General features: G+C 33.2%; 1 long non-coding RNA gene across 1 annotated transcript in view; it reads left to right on the forward strand.

The window, feature by feature from the left end:
• Positions 1-24,603, forward strand: part of LOC118181102 (uncharacterized) — a 269,973-nt gene that overhangs the window by 102,789 nt on the left and 142,581 nt on the right. The window contains exon 2 of the long non-coding RNA XR_015039075.1: positions 3,420-3,591. This is a non-coding gene — a long non-coding RNA (uncharacterized LOC118181102). The remainder of the gene's footprint in view (positions 1-3,419; positions 3,592-24,603) is intronic.

Consider the following 24,603-nt stretch of genomic DNA (forward strand, 5'->3'; position numbering starts at 1 on the left):
TTATTTTTAATACATGATAATATATAATAATAATAATAATAATATATTATAATAGCTGCTTTGTGAGGCATTTTTAGTATCTTTCCTGCATTAGTCTTGAATTCAGAGAAACCAACATTTCTTTAGTAGGTTTGAAAAATTGAGTATTTTATTTTAATGCTGTTATTTGTCTTGCGATTCCGATTATATTAATGATATTATTTAAATCTCTCTATTATATTAATAATAACGATTTAACTTATGTTTTGTTTGGTTTGTTTGTGTGATTACATTAAAGCCTCGAGGGCTATCAGCCTAAGGGGATGGATGCCTTCGTGGAGGACTTTCTAGGGTAAACTGGTTCGTATACACGTTATACATGGGGAAAACCACGATTTAGCTTATAATTCTGTTTTAATTCTCTTGTTAAAAGAGATGCTCTTTCGGTATTCTTTTTTAAGTATTTTAGAATGTTCAACTAAAACTGCACCTCTTCTCTTCATAAGTAACTGATATAACACATGAGAGTATTTTCCTCCTTATTCTGCATAATACAGGGATCAAAACGTGAACATATTCTCACGGACAAAAAGAAAAATAAATAACAACACCATCATATTACTTTAAACTGAATTGAGAGCCTATGGCCTATTGCAGAGAATAAGACATTTTCTGTGGGATATCGATCCGTCTAATCTTAGAAGAAATTTTTCTTATACACAGTGTCCACTAAAAGACTAAAAGTTTGAAATATTCATAATTTGTTCGTTTCTATTTTTTTTTAAATTTTTATTTTCTTTCTTCTGCAGGTTTTAGAACATCAGTTGAAGATTAAAATGGTTGCGTATGATGCTCAGCAAGGAGTAAAACTCATTGAGTTTTGAGAGTTTGACTTTCCTTTGGTAGCATAAACTAATATCAAACTTCTAACAGACCTGGAGCGAACTATTGCTGTGCTTGAAGTTAACCACAGAGATTTCAAAAGGTTAAAATAACCTTTTTATTAAATCAGAACTTTAACATAAAGGCACTTCTCGTCCTCGACAGGATCAACCAACGCTTGTTGCGATGCAACTTAAAGTAACCGTCAAATTCAAAAGTTAAACTAAGCGTAGTAGTCAAGGACTACACAACTGATTTAAAACTAAATTTGCTCAGAACTTCTCTCAGATGTAACAATTAAATTTCGGCAGCAACAGCGCAACGCCGAAGAGATGTAATCTTATCAGAGTTGGCAAAACCTGGTAACGTGGCTTCGAGAGGTAGAAACACGCTCTGTCTTACAATCCGAAACCCTCAACTTAAATACTTTATGCTCTCTAACTCATTTTCATTTTTTAGGAGGAAACGGAAAACTTATAGTACAGGTCTTAATCATGATAACTGGTTAATTAAAATAATAATAAAGCTATAAGTTTTTTTATTCGAATAAAAGACTATTACTGCATCAGCGCGCACAGTGCGCTTAGGATATCTTCTCGGAAGATTGCAGACGGATCCACTTCTTTCAAATCGGGCAATTAGGCATCGAATCATGTTATCATGTGATCGGAGATAATCCGACAGTAAAATGTGGTCAGTATTTTCTCTGTGACTTTAAATATCTGGTGTTTCACCGGTATAGAAAACGTAATGAGTTTTATTCTTTGCTGTATACCTACTTAACCATATGTATCACCTTGCTGAGTCATTAGTTTTTTTTTTTTTTTTTTTAATGTGCAGTGCCCTCGTCGGACTCCAGTCCTGGACCTCTCGCATACGCATCGAGTATGCTTCCAATTACACCACAAAGGCATGCGGAAAGGAGGGAGAAAATACCTTGTATACGCCTCCTTTTAAAGGGCGGCTAGAGACTAGGGGATCCAATCGCCAAAATGTGGTGGGGACTAATTATTGTCCACCACTTTTTAGTTCGGGCACCACTGTAGTGTCATTAGCTTTTTTTGCAAGCAGGAGACATGAAAAGTGTGCAACGCCCTCGGGATTTGAACGCTATACGTCTCGAATACGCATTGAATATGCTTCCAATTACACCACGTAAACATGCGGAAAGGAGAAAGAAAATACTACCTTATAACCTATGCAAAATAAAATCTGAAAGCCTTCAGATTTTATATTACGCCCAAAGGGGAGCTTTTTTAACGTTTTGTGTGTTACCTTTATTTATTAAATATCACATTCTTCGCACTCAAACCATATAAAATTCAATTCAATAGCAATATCACAAAATATCTAAAAACAGCATATCTTTGGAATTTTCGATACATAATCTCCCGCGCTGGAGAATAAAAAATGCTACATCCAGAAGAGCTGTTAATCTCAAAACTCATTTTTGAGTCAAATCAATTTTTGTTGCCTGTTTCACTTTTCAAATAACTAGTTGCTTGTGCGGATAGCCACCTATAATAGTTACTATAAAATGAGAAATAATATATAATACTTTTCATAAATTCAGCTAATCTAATTTAACGGATGTAACTAGTAAAGATATAGAAAAATAGATAAAGAAAATACAGAGATAAAGAAAATTGATAATTAGCAGAGATAAAGAACTGCGTTTATTGCTTTCAAATCGCTTAGTTTATTAATCAGTAACAGGTAAATTAAAAATCTTACGCTTCGCCAAATGACAAAAAATTGGCAAGCGGAAACTAAAAATATTTTATGTCGGTTATCTTCAGAATTTTCGATAAAGTGTTTGTTGCCATACAGTTTTTTTATATTCTCTACACTATTTATTTAAAAATAATACATAGCAATAACATTAGTAGCATTCGGTGAAAAGTGATAAGAAAAAAATTGAGGTTTGAGGCTAATAACACCTCTGGTGCTAAAAAAAAAATTCAAAACAAACTAGTTATGAATTTTTTAAACCTTTCAGTCTTTTATTGGCCACCCTACAGATGAGGCATTTCTACAGAAACTTTTCAAACTCTTAATCAAAAGCCAAAGTTCAGTAAATTTATTAATTTCTGATGCTATGTTGGCTTGAGATTTTGCAATTCCAACTCAAGTGCCTATGTAGTTTTTACATCGTTTCATTTCTCACTCTTTTTTTTTATCCTTTGTAGATTTGAAGCATTTATCAGTTGATTTTGAGCTGAGTTAAAAAGTGGTAACTAGCAAATTTTGCTTATAACTATGTTGTTTGTGTTTATGTTGCTTGTTTTTAAGTTACAAAGTTACAATTAAGACAGTACATTTTTAACATATGTAACCCAAACCAAAGAAATAGCTATATAAGACTCGATTATGTTTAAAGTTAGGCTTCAAAGTAAATTAAATGCAAATTTAAACCTATCTGAATGAGGAGTCTTTTTCTTTCTAGGAAATACATTCAGTTAAAATACAGGCCGAACAATTTAAAACTAATTATTATTAAGATGGTATAAAGATAAGTGCTTAGGAATAATGTAAGGTTTTTATTTGATTTTTTTCAGAAGTTTTAAATTAGCTGAGAATAAAGTACGTGAAGTATAATTGATTGATCGATCTGCAGTTTGCTGTTGACTCGAATTAGCTACTGAGAAGGTGTTACATTCTTTCACTGCTAGCAACACTTTGAATTCGAAATGGTGAGTGATCTATCTAATGTGAAGTTTCCAATTAAAAGTAAGTGAATTTTTATTTAGTCTATTTTTTTTTATTAGAATTGTTAGAGTAGATAGGCAACCTTTCCACAGAGCAGAGGACTGTTTCCGTAGTTGTAAATAATTATGAATTGAGTTGAAATAATTTTAATTTCGTACTTTAGCGTGGTAACATAAGGTTGATTAAAAATTAGTTTCAATTATGTTTTAACTTTAGTTTGTATTACTATAAAGTTTACTTAAAGTTTTATGTAGACTGAATAACCTTCAGAGACTTACTGAGTGGTAGCCAAATAAATATAAATCTGTGGTTAGACCAACGATTTCTAACTATTTTCTTGCATCGACTCCTTTTAAAAGAATGGTTTTCTTTATCGATCCTATTTCACTTATCTCTATAATACACAGCATAAAACATAATTATAACAGTATAAATAATTGTACATACATAAATTAAAGATAACAGCTAGACTAAGAATATGAACAAAAATTGAAAAAATTATTTATTACATTTGTTTTATCATTTATAATTTTAGAAACGTAAACAAGTTTTTTGAAGCAAATCACAGATTCTAATTGCATAGGAGTTCGATTTTAATGAATGTGATAGCTGCACTCTCTCTCCATATTTTGTAATTAATTACAACGACGCACACAGTGGTATCCGCCAAATGGCAGATCCCCGTGGAGGAATATTTAAGGGAAACCGGCTCGTATCCACATTTCACATGGGGGGGGGGCAGGGGTAAACTACAAAAACGCCCATGCAGTCAACCCATTCTCCGAGATTCGAGCTCCAAACCGAAGTATCAGGTTGGGTTTAAGGATTTTACGGCTCAGTCGCTTTTAGGGCCCGCTGGATATATTGATGCAGCTTTTTAGACATCGTACTTCAGAGGCTCTTTTAGTCATACTGGCACATTCAAATTTTCATGTCTTGGAAGCGACTATAAAAGTCTTTTAAATTTTGTAAGTAGCTTCTATATAACAATGCGTCTTCCAAGGAAGTTTTGCGTTCTTTGTTTTTTAGGGGGGGGGGCTTGTGTTTCTGAGTTTCACCTTTTTTGTAGCGCGCTTTTTGCAAATATATATATATATACATTATAAAATATTACTGATTTTAAAGATATATTAAATTACTTTTGAGTATTTTCCCCTTACATTTATTTTATATTATTTCTTCATTACTGCGTGATATTGCTTTATATCAGTAAACAATTAGTTATCAATTTTACGATGTTAATTTTTTTGTATTCAAAAAGATTTTCTTTATTCCACTCAATTAATTGTCCATGCATATTCAGCTATCGACTGCCCTGGTCATGATTGATCCCTTTCAAAATTTGATCGACCCCCTGGGGGTCAATGTCGACACATTTGGGAACCCCATGGATCAAATACTATAATCAAGTTTCATAACTAGAGATTTTGCTAAAATATGAACAAAAATAGATGCACGAGGTGATTAAGCTAATGAAGTACAACTTCACGTGTTTGCAGTTGCATTCTGAACGAATTTTACAAAATAAATAAGCAAATGAAATATATTTTGCATGTCTTATAGGGAAAGTTTTCAGATTCCTTGACGACAGTCGCCACGCAACTTTCAAGAGCGATAAAAAATTTGGTGGAGGGAAATGATACACAGGGGGGTCCACTACAATAAGTATGGTCTAATCACCAGAGTGCTCAGGCAGGGTGCCAAACCTCTGTCGAAACTGAGGGTAAAATATATACTAATTATTCACAGGTCCGAGTAATTTACGTACAAAACACTGAATTTCAAAATCAGTTCACTAGCATGGTAAGAGTTCAGATGTTAGATTCATTGTAAAATCAAACAGGTACGTGGAGCTAGCTCTTCAAGAAAGAATAACATAACAAAGAAAGAATGAGGACGTAATCAAAATAGGCGACCGGAAAATACATTAATATAGAAAAAAGTAAAACAGTTACACAAGTGATATAGCATCTACATTAAGTTATGAATGAATGGCCATAAGTCTCTTGATATTTCCCGGAGAGCAGTAGTTATACATTGAAGTAGTGCTATTTTGCTGCTGCTGTTTTTTCTGAGGCTTAAATGAAAACTGTGTGCCAAAAAATGATAGTGGGCACATAGCTGGGTAATTTCTTCTTGAATTTTATTAGTTCTGACGTACCATGGACAGCCAGACATTTTTTTAAAATTTGTCTCAGAATGCAATTCTGAGCCGTTTTTAACTGTTTGCGTTTAGTGCAGCAGGAATATGCCCAAAGCAGGCGTAGCAAAGCACTTGAAGCAAGAGGGTTTTGTATATGAGTAACTTGTTATCAATGAATAAAACGCTGTTCTGAGCAGTTAAAGAGTAGGGTCTTGCTTTACGTGTCCTGAACTTCTGGATAATAGAATGAGCATGTAGGGACCATTAAAGATAACGGTCGAGGATCACCCTGAGATAAGTGACTCGCCTAGAGTACAGCAATGTAGTTTTATACACAATAAGATTGCCCAGGTACAAAATGTGGCATTTTGGGATCAGTCGCTACTCTCAGAACAGAGCATCTAAAGTGGAGTAAAAATTAACATAAAAATAATCTGTTAATTAAAGTAAATCTTTCAAACTGGTACCAATATAATGTGGCTGGAACTACCTATTAACTCATATATTTATGATGCTGTGACAGGGGGACACAATCACATCAGTAATTTGTAGTCGAATATCCTGAATCTTATTGTTACGTAGAAATTATTTAGAGCTGACAATAAAAGCCTGAGATAATTTCTACTTAAGCAGAAGTTCAGTTGACAGAGCACTTGTTCATCAACGAGTTGAGCATGGCAATAATAAATCCGTGGGAAGCATATTCTATATGAGCTTAAATTATCCAATTCCAAAAATGTAAGAAATTTGGAATGCGTCTTCAGTTTATTTACTCTAGTTACTTACTCTTCAGTTACTTTGCTTTAAAATATATAGCCTTATCTGATACTACTAGTGAAAAAGCATAAAACATTCTGCTTCTGCCATGCAACTTTATACTCTTTAACAATATTTTTTGAATTTCTACATCCTTCAGAACTTATTGTTAACAGGTATAAATGTATTATCGTCAAAAGTTTGCAGAAACTAGTTCTGAAAATAAAGAGGAAAAAGGAACAGGTAGCGTGGAGCTTATCCTTCTCATGTGTTTTTGTGTGATTCTTTTATTTTTCATGGAATGGGAAAGAAAGCCATTACAAGATCTCTTCTGTGACATTAGTGAATCTTCCCTGCAGATGGCGCCCGGTAACGCTTATCTGTCTCTTGTTGTGTCTCCCGGATGTTGCTCTTCCGCTGTTATATATCTATTCTTACTGTTTCTGCTTTCGATCGCTCTCTTTTTTCCTCTCTCACTCTGTCGGATGCTTTATGGGGTTTCATTTCGTAGAAAATTGGAGGGCGAGGGGGGAGTGATGAGAGTCGGCAATTCTTCTTCCAAAAAGCTAGACACATCCTTGATGACCGTTTTTCATCCTAAATTTCTCAAACACTTCTTTCTGCCGTTGGTCATTTCCTTCGCTCTTTCCCGAAATAAAATGATGCCGATAAATGATGGCAACGATTTCTATCGGTCCTAAATACACGAAAGAGGGAGGTAAGCTATCCAAACAAAACAAATAACATTCCTCTTAGATGGCTGCTTCGGTTATTGTCATTGAACAAAGCTTCTAATAAACGGAGGTGAAGAAGCAATCACTCGCAGTGATCACTAGTCACAGGCTTTCGCTCTCCTTGTCATTGGAAGATTCTACAGTCTGACTTAAAATCGCGTTGAGAGTGGTTGTACTTAAAGTCGATTGGCGTTACAAATTTCGCTGGAGGTGGCAATTTGGTTTTACTTTAGATTACTCGATTCTGGTCGTTTATCTGCATAGTGGATTGTGGATGTCAAATTTTCTTCCCTTAATGGCACTTAAATTCGTGTAATGATCGCCATGATTTAAGAATGCTAGTTTTGCATTGCAAGCTGAAGCCTCACTTTCATTTATATTCGGATAATTTTTCATGCCGAAATTATTATACTGATACTCAGCTTTTTTTCCGTGTGGTAGAACAATCATATTTCTACTTACATATTTTGGATGAATGGCCACCCAATTTAATATTTTTAAAAAATAAATAAAATAAAAGCAAAAAATTGAAAATAAAAAATCATCTTTTTAACACCGTCTCACTAAGCAAATTTTTTGTAAAATAAGAGAAAAAATAAATATTCATCGGAAGTATAATAAATTATTTAGCAAAAAGGCAACTGATCTCAAAACTGTAGTCATAATGAAAATAATAATAATAATTTAGTATCCCAGAGTACTTGAAGGAATTTCATCAGTTACAGAAGCAATTTTTAATGAATGTTAACTATACAGTACTCACTTATACAGTTCCAAACTTAGCTTATAAAATTAATTTCATAAAATTTGTGTTTCCAAGCAAGTAAATTCCGTTTTCTTTACATTAAAGACTTTTTTCTTGGGGGGGAAGAAAGCTTTCATAAATGAAGAAGTATAAAAGCCGTAACAGCAACACTGGTAAGAAAAGAGGATGGACCAAGTGTAGTATAGGACTTTACATAAATCCTTTATATAATAGATCAGCGTTTCTAAGTCGAGCTCCACATCGATCCACAGGGTTTCCTAGAAGCTTTGACGGGATCCACAAGAAAAAAGTGTATTTCGGAGTCCAAAATATGAACTAAGGATTTCATGATAAAATATTATTAATAAAATTATTTAATAATAATGATATTATAAATTAATGTCATAGAAAAGTCCAAAAATTCATAGTTAGAAGATACTCCTATTTTCTGCAACCTTTTTTTTTAGTTAATGGAAAAAAAAAATATTTGTCCATAGATATCCTGCTTGAAGAAGAAATCATTATTATTATAAAGAAGAAATCATCAAGCACCAATGAATCTAAAAAAAGTCTGTCAGTCAGAGGTAGTCGTTGCATTATATGTTGAGTAATCGATGTGGTGAGTTTTATTGTTTCTCTTGTTTAATGTTAGTATTCTAGTGAGCTACGTTATCATAAGTATCCGCAAGTAGTGGTGGCTCCTGGGGTGAGCAATGGTGCAGATGAACCCCATTTGATATTTCATTAAATATACGCTTTTATTGGAGAATGCTAAAATGTATCTCATTGATTTCCCATCGTCTTATGCAGAACGAGGCTTTAGTCGGATTATAAGGTATTTCTTCCGCCTTTTTAGCATGCCTTCGTGGTGCAACGGTCAGCACACTTGGCGCGTATTCGAGAGGTTCGAGTCTCGGCGAGAGCATTGCTTAATTTTCACATCTCCTGTTTTTAAGAAATACCTAATGTCTCTACAGGGTAGCACAGCAATTAACAAAAAATCGTAATTCACTTACGAAGTAATAGTAAAGAGGTGATTACAAGATATGACCCAGCTATTAATATGTTAATATCAAACATCATCCATAAGGATCTCATTAGTAGGGCCTAGCTACATAATGGGATCCTGTTTAATGTCCCCAGGAAAAATTTTTCTGGGTTTAATAAAAGATTATCCTATTTAGTAGCCTCAGGGATAAATAAGTATATTCAACGTTTTTTTCTTTTTCTTTCTTTTAATATGCTTCAGTTTTATCAATGAAAATTCTAAAACTTAGTAATTCGCAATTTTTGTATTATACTGAAATTTTTTAATTATTATCTAGTAATAACCTGAGAATAAATATTTCACTTAAATATTTTTAACACTTTAATTATTAGCTTTTAAAATCATGAAAATAAATACTTCATTTAGAAATATTATACATGCGTAATTGAGGATCCACATAATTGAAATTAGGATTTGAGAAAATACTTGGGACTTAAAATTAGGACTTGGGACACCAGCGAAAACAAAGGTTCGGAATTCTTTTAACGGAGGTTACACGGTACATCTCATAACTGCTGTTGCAAAAGAAAGTCCCAAACGAATAAGTTGCAGAGCAAAAATGACAATACTATTACTACTAATAATAAATACAAGTCTGGAAAGCTTTCAGATTTTACATTACGCCCAAAGGGGATTTTTTTTAACGTTTTGTGTGTTACCTTTATTTATTAAAGATCCTGTTCTTCGCACTTACTCCAGAAAATTCAGTTCAGCAGCAATATCGCAACATAGCTTTGAAATGAGCATATCTTCCGAATTTACGATACACAGTTTCGCGCGCTGGAGATAAAAATGTTTTGTGTTTCGTAAAGTGTTGCCATTTCTCGCTTTGAAATCGTTGAGTTTTTTAATTAAAAATTCGTTAAAGTTTTACAAATTATAAAATAGATAAAACAAACTCTAAATTTGGGCTTCCAGATGCCCATATTCGGGTAGAAACGTACGTTATTCAAAATTTGAAGGCTCTAGGTACCTTTGTTTTACCACAGTGCGAGAAACATACACACATTTATGCAAATTCTTTATTATTTAATTTCTTTAAATATAATACAGAGCTCTAGTATTTGGTGGCAACAATTTGAAAAGTGAACAGAAATTTATAGTGAATCAACGCAAAATGCCAAAACGAAACTAATAGTCTTTCTGGGCAAATTACCTCTTTAAACTAATAACAAACACTGCAAATTTTAGGTTACAGACTACTACTTCGAGGAGTTTACCATTAAAGTTTCAAAAAGTATTCTAAAAATAAAAAGATATAATAATCATAAAATTAAAAAAAATCTCGGTACAGGGATCTGTTTAACACCTGAAATGATACGAAGCTAAGCAATTATCGCAGACCTACTATTTTAAGAATCAGTCCTTCGGAAATTTAAGATGCTGAACCGAAAATCTTATACTGAAAACGAGTTGCTCAAAGCAGTAAAAGTCATAATATTACTCTCACCTTAAAATTAACTGCAAATGGAATTTTACACTTATTTAGTAAAGAAAAGATTTAATTATCCAAAACATAGCTGCACATTTATTTCACTGGGTGGCCTATGAACGAGGTTTGAATTAAATATTTCTTTCAGGGGTCAATATTTTCACTTTTACCTGAATAAAAACTCCGCGAAATGAAAACAATAAACACATCTCCTTTCGAGTTGTTTATTTGATAGCAACAGTGGCAATAATAATAGTAGTAAAACCGTATATCCTCGCGTTTTTATCCTTACTCTTTTAGTCCCAGGTTCTGAAAATTTCAAAAATGTTAGCGTAATTTTCCCCTGCCTCATTGCGTTCAGAAAACGAACTCTCCTAAGCCTTAAAATGGATTCTTCCACGGAGTGATTACATTCGTCTTACTAACAAAGGTAAACCATTCCAAATTGCCTGCAAAGGTCACGCCAAACCTTTCTCTTCTAACTGTTTAACTTTATGCTAACCTAATACAAAAACTGACCCACCACACAACGAAACAGACACGAACTGACATTCAGTCACTATTTCCCAGATTCAGCTGCATATTCACCTTTTCTAATTATTTATAGATGATTTGAGGTCTAAAGAGTAGCAGAGAGAACAATGAGAGCGAGATTCAAGTTATTGTGAAGCAGAATGGAAGATAACTCATTTGACATTGCAATGTTTACATTACTATGTATTCTCGGCGGAATGTAGGTGTCTTTTAAGGAAATATTATTATGAATAGTTAATTGCAGTTTGTTCATGACTAGTTTTTGATTGTTATGTTCTTACTGATACCGCGTCCTTCAAAAGGAAAATTATTCGCATAATCTTCTTCTCTCAATCTTCGGATGATAAAATTAATTAAAAAAAAAGAGCAAATACGCGAGAGAGGATATAGTTGCAGCAATCATCATTGCAAAACTACAATTGAATTGACAATTAGAAGAGTTAAAGATAGTTCAGCTGGTACAGCGGGTGTGGATCAGAAAGTCCCGGCTCGATCCCTAACGAGAATAGAGGCGGGTTTTCGATTAAAAAGTGATTGATAATTTGTCGCTGACTTGTACTTGTTAGTTAAGGCCAATCTCTTTACCCAGTCGCCCTAGTTAGGGAGAATGCAAGGCATTACAAACATTCCTGTCATTTACTCTTATTTTGTAGTCAATCTTGTCATTTGAATACAGGCGGTCGACTCCTAGGATAAAATGAACTTTTTAAGAGATCCCATTCCAAAATTACTATGTCTCTACTCCTCACCAATGACTGAGTGGTTAAGATCAGTTGCCTGGCTTCGAGCCCAAGTTATCGGACTGACTGCGTGGTTGGTTTTCGTAGCTAGGGAGAGAAGGTGAACTATGGCAACATTTTGAAATCAATATTTCCTATTCTTAACGAGTTCGGGGGCGTAACTAGAGGGGGTTCAAGAGAGGGCATTTGTCCCCAGGCGCGGACGCCCAATTGATGTTACGAATTTTTAAAATGAAATGTTTTCCACTCTTGGCAAACAGGAGGGGCGCGAGATTTTCAGTGGTCTCCTGGCTCTAAAAGTCCTAGCTGCAGATCTGGACGAGTTACTTAACATCTAATTTCGCAAAAACTAAAATGAAATAACTTAAACATCATTTCTACGAATGGTTTTATCAATGTAATGCTTTCAATCCAAAATGCGGTTTAAAATCAGTTTTTATAACCTTACTGTGTTTAAAGTAGGTAAATAATATGTTTCTATCCTACATTTAACTACGTTTAATCCAAGTTTCCCATTAAACTTGGATGTATAGAACATGTATATTACATGGGTGGTAATTTTACATTTGGTCTAAGATTGATTAAGCGTGGCATTTCTTAAATTTACTTAACTACTCTTCTAACACTGAGTACTTTGTTTTTGAGCGTTATTATTTAAAGAAAACGTAAATGGACAGAAATCTTAAACCTTATGAGGATATTCTGAGTATCGCTGCCTTTTGTAAAAGAGGAACTACTGCAGTGCGTTACTAGAGAATATTAAAAGTAGTAGACAAATGATTCTGAAGCAGATTGTATTGACCTTCGTATTAAAACCAGCACTCTTGATGTATAATGTTTTTAAACTGTAAACGTAAGTAAGGAAACATTAGATTTTCCCAACAAGAAGCTATAAAAATAATATCATAAACGGATTCATGAGAGTTATTCATGTTGCTAACAGCAAAAAATTTTTAACAGCAAAAAATTTTTATTAATATGTAAACTTCGTTTCTTACGTTGCAGAATTTTGATTTACCGGACGTTTCAAGAACTTAGAATTTCACAAAGTTTCAATTACTATTTACTTCTTAGTTATATTTAAAAGGATAAAGATTGTAGAAACTCATAACTATGATGTTTTGTGAATATGGTACAGCAAGAACTGCTATTCAGATTGTAATTTATAAGTATATACTTGCAAGTGATAGGTGATGCTGTAAGGCATTTAAGATGTTTAATTCCTGTGCTACTCAGGTACATACTGGTCAGTTTATCTAAAGTTCCTAATTCAACTCCAGCAAACAGCATAGCTAATTTTTCAATTACGTGTTTAGTCGCAGACTCCATTATCTGCCATTTAATACTTAATGATTTAATTGTGCTACTAACTATCTAAACTCCCATTGGGCATTTAATTAATATGTTGACAACTCTTCACCAGATTATGAGTAATCGACTAAAAGTCAACCCTATTCCCTCCGCCCAAATCGCCTGGAAAATATAAGGGATTATATTTATTCTATTCGCTGTTGTGGCCAGTATACCAAACTGCTTTTTCGAAGATCCATTGTGCGACTCCGAGCTAATTTTCAAGGATTCCTCGCTGTAAACGCTTCTTCGCACTGTTAAAAGAAGACGCAGGAATGAGAAAAATAATTGTTAACAATTCTAAAGGAAAGTACATTTCTTCAAACATATCATATGTACGTGAAATGAGAACCGAAGTTAAGAGAATTGAGAAATAAAATTCTCATATAACAAATGGCACAGTTTACTTATACCTTTTAACATTAACTATTAAGAATTATCTGTGAAATATAAGTACATTTGAATGAAACTTTAATGTACGAAATGACTCATTCTTGTTGAAGCTTATATATGTTCCACAATAACTTGCGTAAAAATTTTATTTGCGAATGCATTTCCCAAATCCCTGCAGCGAAGTATGTGAAAGGTTAGGTTATTTAAATACCACAAAGCATTCAAGGATCATCTACCTAAGGCGAGAGAGATGCCTTAGTGGAGGACTTTCTAAGGAGAACTAATTAATATTCGTGATCGCGGAAATCCAGCTATCCAGCCAGCCCGTTCACCTTGATTCGAATTCGGATCGCACTACTACTATTCAGCGATCTTAAACCAGTCCGCAGTTTAAGATCATTGAGTAGTAGTACTGAATAGTAGTAGTGCGAACTGGTGGGATAAAATATGCGAAAGAATCAGAAGCAGGCAAGAAGGACATTTTTAATTGATATCACAGCATCAGATATCACAATTTCAGAAGTGTTAATTATAGTTAATTAGCAAAGGAAAACCTGCTCTCATTTCAAGCCCTGAAATGAATTAAACTGGCTAAATTTGAGGGTAAAATATGTCTACCTATTTAACGCTTACTTAAAGGAAATTGTTTAGATCAGATTAAATAAATTGCTTTAACACTGCGCAATTACAGGAGCCTGAAAAAGGGAGGTATTTCTAAGATAGCATACGATATTTAACAGTTAATAAACTCTACCTTAATCTTTCATTATTACGCATAAACGTTGTATGGCATTATTAACTAAAATTCCATAATTTATATGAATTCGGGCTTATATTGTATAGAGCAGAAATAGAGTTCTTTGATATGGCAGTTTTCTTAATAAAAGAATAGCACGCAATGTTAAATAGTTGGATTCTGCTCAAGGAAGAAGATTTGCGCACTGGTAATAAAAATAATTTGTTTTTTTATACGTAACCATTTTAAGCAGACGCAGTTTTCTCATTAATGTTTTTCTCCGGTAAATTATATTTGAATATTAAAATATCATTTATTATGATTACCAGTTTTTTCTATGTGTTAACCTGTTTTTATGCAGTTTCTGCATTAGTTTGTTAGTCTATGGATTTCTAATGGGTTCTACATCAATGATCACGTTATGCTAAGAGCTAGAGTGAGGCTACTACCAATAAGAAAGACCGCATTCAACAAGAGAAAGGTTTTAAACTCAAACAAAGGGCGAATGGTGGTACAATGGAATCAAGTAAAAACGCGACCCAATCACAACAGATAGTAGCTAATTCCCAGGCTGGATCTTGGGCACTAGGAGAAAAGACGTAATAAGGTGTTGAACAAGTCACTGAAGGAGATAATGGAGTCATTTTAAGGAGTAGCAGCCTCCGGCTTTTCCAATCGATAGAAGCTTTAAGCAAGTAGGGAGGGAAAGCCAGCGGCCGGGAAATTGGAGAAAAAGACTCAAGAGCAAGCAGATGGGTTTTAAATTGATTAGCTGATGGGGAGTTGGAGAAAAGACCGATTTCTGGTTTTCTTTCTCTGGTCTCCATTCTACAGGAGATAAATGGCAGGCTTTCTTAAGTGGTCTACCTTCTCAGAAACGCGATGGTGCGCCAAAAGATGAGGCCCTCGAATAAATCTTTCCCTTCCTCTGGCTTTCTTCATTTTTAGCTTCTGAGTTCGTGATTTAAGGGCTCTTCACTCTCCTTGCTCGCCTAAGCTGTTTGCTTCCTGGGAGATCTTGCGTTTCATAACTTACTTTCGATACCTATTAAGTCTTTTTTTAGCGCTGTAAAGTTGCTTCGTCAGTTCACCAGTACGTTGAAAATTATTATACGAGAGATATTTTAGGGACTTAACAGTTACATTCGTTTAAAGTTACATTCGTTTTAAAGAAAAGTTCGGTGCCTTCTGTGGGCTGTTTATTTAATAAACGCCATCAACTGGAAATTCATGGAGAGTACAATTTTGGGTAAATCCGGACTGAGTTGCCTTACGTTAATCTACAATCGGAAAAAATTTCTTATTTTATTACTTTTATTAAATATTATAATGAAATTTCTCGTTCATTTACGGAATCATAGGTTTAATCACGTAATGAATAAATATGGGATTATTTCAGTAAACTGAAATTTAAATATCACCATATTAAATTTTCATAAGAAAATAGAAAAATTCTTTTAGATGGGGCTTCTTAAGAGATATTTTTGCTTAATATATGATGTTTTTTGTGCCACCTACCGTCGAAGGTTCATTTAAATTTTTCTAATAATTCAATATTCTGTATATTTTCTTGTCTTGCTCGCCCCTACTCCGCACATGCCTTTTCTTCCCAAAAAAGACAATTAGATTTTAAGACAATAAATTATAAAATATTGTAAAAATATTAAATTGCCAATTAGATTAAAAGACAATTACAGTTTTCCCAAAAAAGGTAATTAATTATACAAATTAGAGTCTAATACAAGCCCACTACGAATGAGAACTAGATTACTCTACCTATTCAAACTTCTTTCAAACTTCAAACTTAAAAAAAACCTACGAAATTCTTTATCAAAAAACATTCATAGTCAAGCTCCGAAAAGTCCAGTTTTCATCTGAGCTGGTAAAACTGCGGCTTCGCGCTACAGACCAGCAATAAAGTATTATATTCGTATTCGCATTCGAACTGATTTATAAGACATGAACTGAAGAGAAGTATTTCGGTGATGAGTTTCTCCCATTTTGCCTGCAGCATTGGATCTGTGCACTGTGATTAAGAAGAGCAAATTCTGCTGTAATTAGGTGTTAAAAATAATCGGTGATCTGAATTACTTTTACCCTATAGTTTTATACCCTATTTGACTGAGGTTTATTTATACAGAATTTAATTTCGGCTGAAAGTATTACAATTTCGATTTCTAAAGTTTTTGAAGTGCTTCTTTTTTAAGTGCATTTATGTACAAATTTGCGCGCTTAATTTACTTGCGTGGCTGTTTTTGACTCATGATATAATTTGATTGACTCATGATTCGACTCATGATATGATTCATGATATAATTTGTTTCTTAAGTTAGTATTTGATTTGACAGTTCGAATTTGGAGTTTTTAACTCTTCACACTTGAAGCTTCTGTTATTAAGAGGTTAAATTATCTTATAAATAAGTATTTAATTAAATCTGCTCGAGTTCTGTATCACATAGTGTTCGAATGATTAATGGATAAATTTGTCACCACTTTGAAATGAGTTTAGAAAATTTTGTCTAATGATGTGTATTTTTGTTAAATGAAAGTACGTTGTATTACGTTTACAAACCTATTTCAGGCATCAAAGCGAGAGTCAGTCTGAAATGATATCTGTTTAAATGTTTACAGTGTGATTTCGACGAAGGTAATAAAAGTAAGGAAGGCCAGTGAACAAATGACAAGATTCAGTATATGAAATGTCGTCATTGGTTGGTGGAAGTACTTTTTTCCGCTGATATTAAGGAGACGGAGGCAATGGTTTCTATCATTTGCTGTATCTGTTGTCCACAGGAGTTAGAGACCCCTCTTCCCCAGACAGAATTATGACCATTAATTCATAAATTAAAATAAATGGTGATGGCAGTTAATCTATAACATCATTTAATTGATTCTGATTGATATTCTCATTAGTGGCAAATGCAAGATGCATATAGAAACCAATCTGTCAACATTTAGTTGCATTGTAATGGCCTGGAGGTTCATTGCTAAAAGGAGTGTGCTTGATAGGTTGCCGTGAGAAGATATTAGAGCTACTCCTTCTACAGGCATGATCACAATTATTATGATCTTTCCTAACTTAACAATACCGCTGAAGCTTAGTAGAGTGGCTTGCTTTCAGATAACGACTGAGTATTAGGGAACCCAGTCGCCAAATCTTGGTGGAATCTAATGATTCTACAAGTGGCACCCGAACTAAAAGGTTGTTATTGTCCACCACCTTTTAGTTCGGGTGCCACTTGTAGAGTAATTAGATTTTTTTTTATACTGAACACTTGAAAAATGTGCAGTGCCGTCACCAGGACTCGAACTTGGATCTCTCGAAGACGCGCCGAGTGTAATACTGTTACACCACGAAGGAGGGAGAAAATACTTTATAGTTTAAGGTCTGTAATTTACTAATGTGACTTTTTAGACCAAGTATTAATTTTTTTTCTGCAGGACTATACCCTTTCCGACACAGAATACTGAGGGAAATTGATATATAAATGTATAGTTTTTATATTTTATAAAGCGTGTAAATATTTACGAATTTTTCATTTAATTACTCAAAGAATTAAACTGTCCATTGCTGTAAATGATAAGCGAATCTAAGAAAGAAATTTATACTTCATAATAAAAAATAGATAGTAACCAAAGTGTAGACCATCTTTCTTCTCCTCCCTTGTAGTGCGAAGAAAGCTTATACTCGTGTTTATCATCAGTAAAAAAAATCGTTCAGATTTAGGAAGAATTTATATTTAACATTGAAGCCTTGCAAACGATGATTCTAAAAATCATAAGCAGTCTGTCCATGATAATAATAAGCTCTAGTAACAGTGACGTAAGACCAAAACGATACAGAGAGGCTCTAGTCTTCACAGAAAGCATCTAACTGAATGATGATGCAAAAGTCACAACTCTTTGCCATACTGTTTAAGGGGTATAAGTCAATTAGTACCAAAGGCAGTCTGATGTACCTCTGCATAATGATGATCTAAAGATGTGTAAATGCAATCACACGTCTTAAAACCTTTGTACATTTGGTTAAACAGGTTATATTCTAGGTGTGCTATTTATCCAATGGCGTTTAAAAACTAGTATACTGAAGTTTTTTTCCTCACTAAATTTTGGACGCGAAAATCTCTATTTACTATGAAGTATTGTCAAAACTATACAAACCTGCTTAATTAAAATAATGATTTTGGGGATTTTTATCTAGATAATTATCCAAATTATTGTTAATATTTTCAACAATATTTTTAATCTTGATGATGTTTGATTGTTTTTTAAAATTTAAGAATTCATATTTCTTTAAAAAAATTAAAGGCGAAATAAAAAGTACTATTTTTCGCTTACACCACTGGCGTTTTATTTCGCGGTTGTATTTGTAATTAGAAACAGTCATACCCTTATGATTCCTAATCCGAAAATCAGTACTCCAAAACTGCGGAAAAGTCAGGATGATTGTTATATAAAATTTTCTTACATGAACATTTTGCATTAAATGGAATGCACGTGAAAATAATTCAACTATTTATAACTTAACTAACGTAATGAATAATCAGCTTATAAGGTATTTTTCTCTATCTTACCAGCATTCCTTCGTGGTATAACGGTAGCACACTCAGTGCGTATTCGAGAAATTCAGGGTTCGAGTCCCGGCGAGAGCATTACACTTCTTTCACGTCTCTTGCTTCGAAATAACCTAATGACTCTACAGGCTGTGTGTGTGATTATGGCAAAGCCTCGAGGGCTATCTGCCTAAGGGAAGGGAGGCCTTCGTGGAGGACTTTCTAAGGAAAACTGGCTCGTATACACGTAACACATGCGGAAAACCACGAAAACGCCCATGCAGCCAGCTCGTTCGCAGGATTCGAACCTCAGACCGAACTAACAGTGTTCAGCGACTTTACCGCTCGGCCGCTGGTGGGCCCGACTCTACAGGCTGAATTTAAAAAAAAAAGTTTATTTGAAGAATATTTGCACTTAAATACATAAATTACCAACCAGTGAGACAGTACTATCAAAAGCTGAACATATTAAAAAAAACGGGCCAATCACGAATCGAATGTATATTCTTCAATGTAATCCCCAATTCAAATACTGTAAGCAACTGTAGCCGGGAAAGGAAATTTTCGACTTTGAAACGAGTTTAAAATTATCTGCGATTATTGTTTGGACCGTAAAATTTAAATAATTTACCAATTATGCCCATAGAATATGACATATTAAACAGAATGCATCATAGTAAAATTTTACATAAATTTCCAGAAACTAAATGCTGGCAAATTTAAATTAAAGAAATAGTACTTTTTTTTGTTAAGCAGTTTCATAAATGCAAGTAAATTATTTTTTTTATATTATATTATCTAATTATCGCTCAAAAAATGTGATTAATGCGCCGGATATTTTTATCCCACATTATTTATGGCCTTGATTATGCTATGCTTAAAATTAAGATTTGCATCAAATATCTACAACTGAATGTTACTGAAAAACAACTTGCACCAGCATTAGGTTCTAAGGTTTAAGAATTATTTAATGTAACAAAATTCCGTAGCCTTAAATTGTTCTTGTCATTCTCATTCATTACAATTTTACGTTAACATCTGTTAAATTCCCAGTTGCCCAGTGTCTCACCATCATCTTCTTCATCATTTTTGCACCCTGCTATTGGATCTTCTTGAGTCGCAGATTCTAAAATAATCTGATGCTCTGAAATCTTAAAGTCTGCCTAAAATCCTAATCCTTTAATTGTTGTCTGTCTGTATCTCTATGTTTTCCGCTTATATTTTCAAAATGTTGAATGCAAAACATAATTTTATCAATATATGATGTTGTTACCCCTTCATCGGTAGAGTTTTCCCCCGTTGCGACATACTAATCGGTCTTTTCCACTTATGAATTTGTTTTAGCTTTTGACTCCGTTCCAAGTTTTAGCAGTGAATTTCCCCGTATCAAAAATGCAAGTTTCTTTCAGAATCCACCAATTTTTGGTGTTTTTCAAATGCAAATCAGATAACTTATTTGAAGGATAATGCTTAGGTAATTACACACAGATGTCCTGGAGTTCATTGTAATTAGTCAAAATAAAGAAAGATTTATATATTTGGTTATTTTAATTTCTAATAATTATCGTTCAATGTTTTTAACAGCATATTTCGTGCCATACTAAACTTTCTATCAAGTTTTCGGTGCTACACTAACTATAATGCTCATAGAGGCAGATGATGTTCTGGAGTTAGAAACGATTTGTAATCTTACTGAATAGTAGTTCTAGTGTGAATGAAAGCTAGTTTGAAACTGAGAATTTTTTTTTACTTCTCCTCTGTGACAATTATTAATATTATGGGAAGAGGGCAAATTCAGTTCTTAAATGAACTAACTTTAATTTGATTTATCACAAAGTTATTTAAATTTCTCGAAAAGAAAACAGTAGGATTTTAGTTAAGTTTTTGGTTAAAGAAAACAGTAGTTTTTTATTTACCATTATTAGCATTTTTATCTCTCCTGCAAGCTGTATCGAATTATGTTGTCTATTTTGTCATTGACTTTTAGCCTCAATTAATAATAGTAATAAAAATAATAATAATTTAGTTTCCTTCCTTTTTAATTTAATTCAAAATTGTTTTAATATTTTGTAAAGCTAGTTCGAATACATATAAATAAATAATAGACATAAATTACATAAACATAAATTAGTTCAGGCAAATTTTTTAAAAACTTAATTCAATATTATTATCATTTTAGATTTAAGATAGTTTACGAACATAAATTTTAGTAACAAAATTGTTTGTAATCCAATTCTGAGCCTTACAACTCTAGAAATAACGAAAACATGTGAACTTTTAAAATTTATGTGTGATCAGTATGCAGTTTCTGTCCAGTCAGAAGCCAACCACTAACTTTAATTTTGCAATAGTTCCTTTAGGCTTCATTTCAATTTGAGTACCTTCCCTTCCTGTATCGGGAATAGTACTGTATAAAACGTATCACTATAAATTGCGTGATTTCAAAATTAATCTTTATCATACTACCTTTTGACCCTACATCTCAAGCTTCTACTGAATGCGCAGACCCTTTTTCGCTTTTGCTTTTGTCTGACTAACATGCGTCGCTGCGCACTCCTGTGTATTGTCCAGTGTCTCAACATAAGCTAAGTTTTCCAAAATGTGGGGTGCATATTGCACCGATAATGGTGTGGGAATCAAACATTACGTCTCCAGAATTGGTGTATTCAATCATAAAATTATGCTGAATTCGGATACGTCTGTCTGCAAGGGTCATCCTTCCACGCACGCAGTAAATCTATTTAGTCTATTACAGCCACCTCAGATAAATTAATTTACCTTTAGTGTGTGTTGCCTACTTACCTGATATGATGGATGTACTTAACCTGATAGGTTTGCATGACATTGTTTTCGACTGAATTAAGTTAGCTTGATAAAGTACTGAAGCTTTATTTGTAAGCTTTATGTTAATTCATTATCTTATTATTTTAGCTCTACTACCAGGTTTACCTTTCGTCAGCTCTTACCAGATTGCAAATTAGGTACTTGTGTATAAGAACAGAGTTCTTAAATATTAGAGCGAAAGCTTTGGCAGCGATACTGGTCATTGTGCTATTTTCTCGTCCAACATCAAGAATTACATTAGACCGGCGTAAGCCTTTTGCTAACCGAGTCGCTTCCGCAAACTAGATTGAATCAACGATTGATAGAATTTCGCATTTTGAATCTCCAGAGTTAAATAACATTCAGTTTGAACTTGAGTTTTATATTAGTTGAATTCAACAATATGTAGAGATTAATCTGTTAGCGCAAGTCGTGCATTTTTTAAGTTCTAAGGTTAAAAAAAAGGTTTGTTTAAACACCCTTCTGAGTTTGTAAGTTGTTTTAATAGACGGAGAAATAAGTCGCCTGGCAGTCTCGATGAAGACTGTTTTTTTTTTTGTGCACAAGCTATCGAATAATTCAAAAGAAATCTCTTAAATTTACGTGAATGTATGTAAATACTGGAGAGGATCTGGATAGATCAGTATCAAGCGAAAAGACAAAAGAATCAAGAAAAATGTCGTATCTCATGTAGGGCCGGCGAACGCTTTTAATCATCATCTCCCCTTCACCCTTTTCACGCAGGCCGGAGAAAATGTTTTATTCCTCCTTTCTCCGGCTGACGCCGTCTCCCCGAAAAGTCGCATCAAACTGTGAAGAGTATGACACGGTAATTACAGTCCGGACCGGCACTTTTCACGGCTGCATGCTTACTAATTAAAAGCTGCCCTAATTACTACGGGAAGAGTCCTCATGCAAAACACTCCACAATGTCGGCTTTCCCTGATTAATATTGGAAACATCTACTCGCGGTAATCTTGGTAGAAAAAAGAAAAAAATGAAATAAACAAATAAACTGGCGTCGCATGATCACGCAGAAGCTCTCCAGCCTTTTAGAATCTGATTTCAACTTTTCTAGAATGCATTTTCTGATACAAGAGGATATTAATTTGGCGACATCACCATCTAATTGCCTTCAGAACTGCTAGGTATTTCCTGGATAATACTCTGCAACTTAATTTTTCCCATGAAATGATGTTGGTGCTTAGTTGGGGATGTTTTATATTCTTTTTTGAGCTTGTAAAAGCACAAAGACAACGTTGCGCTCCAGTTAAATGAAATTCTGCAAATAATAATGAAAGGCGTGTGAACACCTTTGACATTGAAGTGACAGTTGGCGAGCGTATTATACAGAAATTAGTCTGAAACGGCTTAAATTTTTTTTTTAAAGTGTGTAAATTCCAATCTTTTATCTGAACAATTTTAGAATGAGCAAAGCGTTCAAAACATTTCCGCGAAGACGTCGAAGAGAAAACGGTCATTTGTAGAAGACAAGGTTAAAAAAAGGCGGTCTTGAATCATAATGCGCTTCTAGATTATTGCTTAAATTAAAATGAACTTTTCATACGAAATGTAAGGTTTGGGATAGTTTTTAATGTATCTTAGGTGAAGTGGTCTAAAAATATTTTATTAAAATTATAAGTATTCATACCTCTATTAATTAAAAAAATAATGGAAAAGTTTTCTGATCGAAGTTTTTATCGCATTTTAACGGTTTATATGTTTTATACAGATTGAAGGTTTGAATACGTGAAGAGAAGAAATTTATAAATTTTCGCTGTATAAATCAAACTATAAAATTTCTAATTTTTATTAAAGATGATTTCATATTTAAGCATTGGAATTTTTTACCCTGTTTTCAGAAAAGTTTTTGTATTGTTTTACAAATTAATTTGAAAAACATTTGTTTGTCAAAAATCATGAAAAGTTCAAGTGATAAAATTTTTTATTGTATTCATAAGTGCTATATAAAATAGCGAGTAATTAAATCCCTAATCATATGCTTTGTTATATTTTGCCGTAATTTTCCATTTCGAATTGCCATGAGTATTTATCCTACGACAATTAATCATTACACGGAAAAATTAAATGAAATACTTGTAATATTCATAGCCATATTTTAAAAACGACTACAAAATAATGAAATGAAATACAATATTGTTATTCTTGCTTAAGTTTAGTAACAGTTCTTCTTTGTTTGATGCATTTAAGAATACTGTTACAGTAAAAAAAAGCAAGTGTACAATATATAAAAAAACTATTTACAAGTCGCTACCTAATATATTATCCTTTTTTTAATTTTTATTTTATATATGTATTTACCTTTTCTTCCAAATGTTTCCAAATTGTAGCTTCTGCGTGTTTTTTCGTTTCCATGTTTGTTGCTTTAAAAATCAAAAAATACTAAATTTCCTACATTTCAAGCATGGATTTCTGATTTTCAAGTTCAGACTAATGATTTACAGCTACAAAATTTTAAAGATAAGTATAGCAATTATAAACGAAGTTTGACTGAAAGATGAAAAAAATTAGAAGAATAACTTATTTTGAGAAGTACAAAAAATGTTAAGAAACTAGAAAATTCGATTTATACTTTTTTCATAAATGATGTTTTGACACGACAAGAATTATAAAATGAAAGTAATTTAAATTATAAAAAATTATTGAAAACAATAAGTCAGAAAAAATTATATATAGCCTGTTATATTTTTTCTCTATTAAAATGTTAAAAAGAACAACTTTTATTCAAACATTTTTCGAGGAGGTTGGTTGTCATCTATTACATTATATAATTTTACTGGTCGGGCAACCAACAGATATTATTTAAATATAACTAAAGGCTAAACCATTATACACTCTGTCTCAAATAAATCCGTATACCTTTGCTATATTTTTGCATATTACACTGCTCGTCGAAATTAAGAGATAATCTGAAAAAATATACTTATTAAAATTTCTAACCAGTGTCCAGTGGTGTAACTATTTCTGTTAAATATCTGAAAATTAAATCAAAATTGGACTTTTGCGCATAGAGTAACTAGTGAAA

This window comes from Stegodyphus dumicola, chromosome X2, assembly GCF_044657685.1.
Source record: "Stegodyphus dumicola isolate Sdum_Otavi_A_Nest chromosome X2, ASM4465768v1".
Lineage (NCBI taxonomy): Eukaryota > Metazoa > Arthropoda > Arachnida > Araneae > Eresidae > Stegodyphus > Stegodyphus dumicola.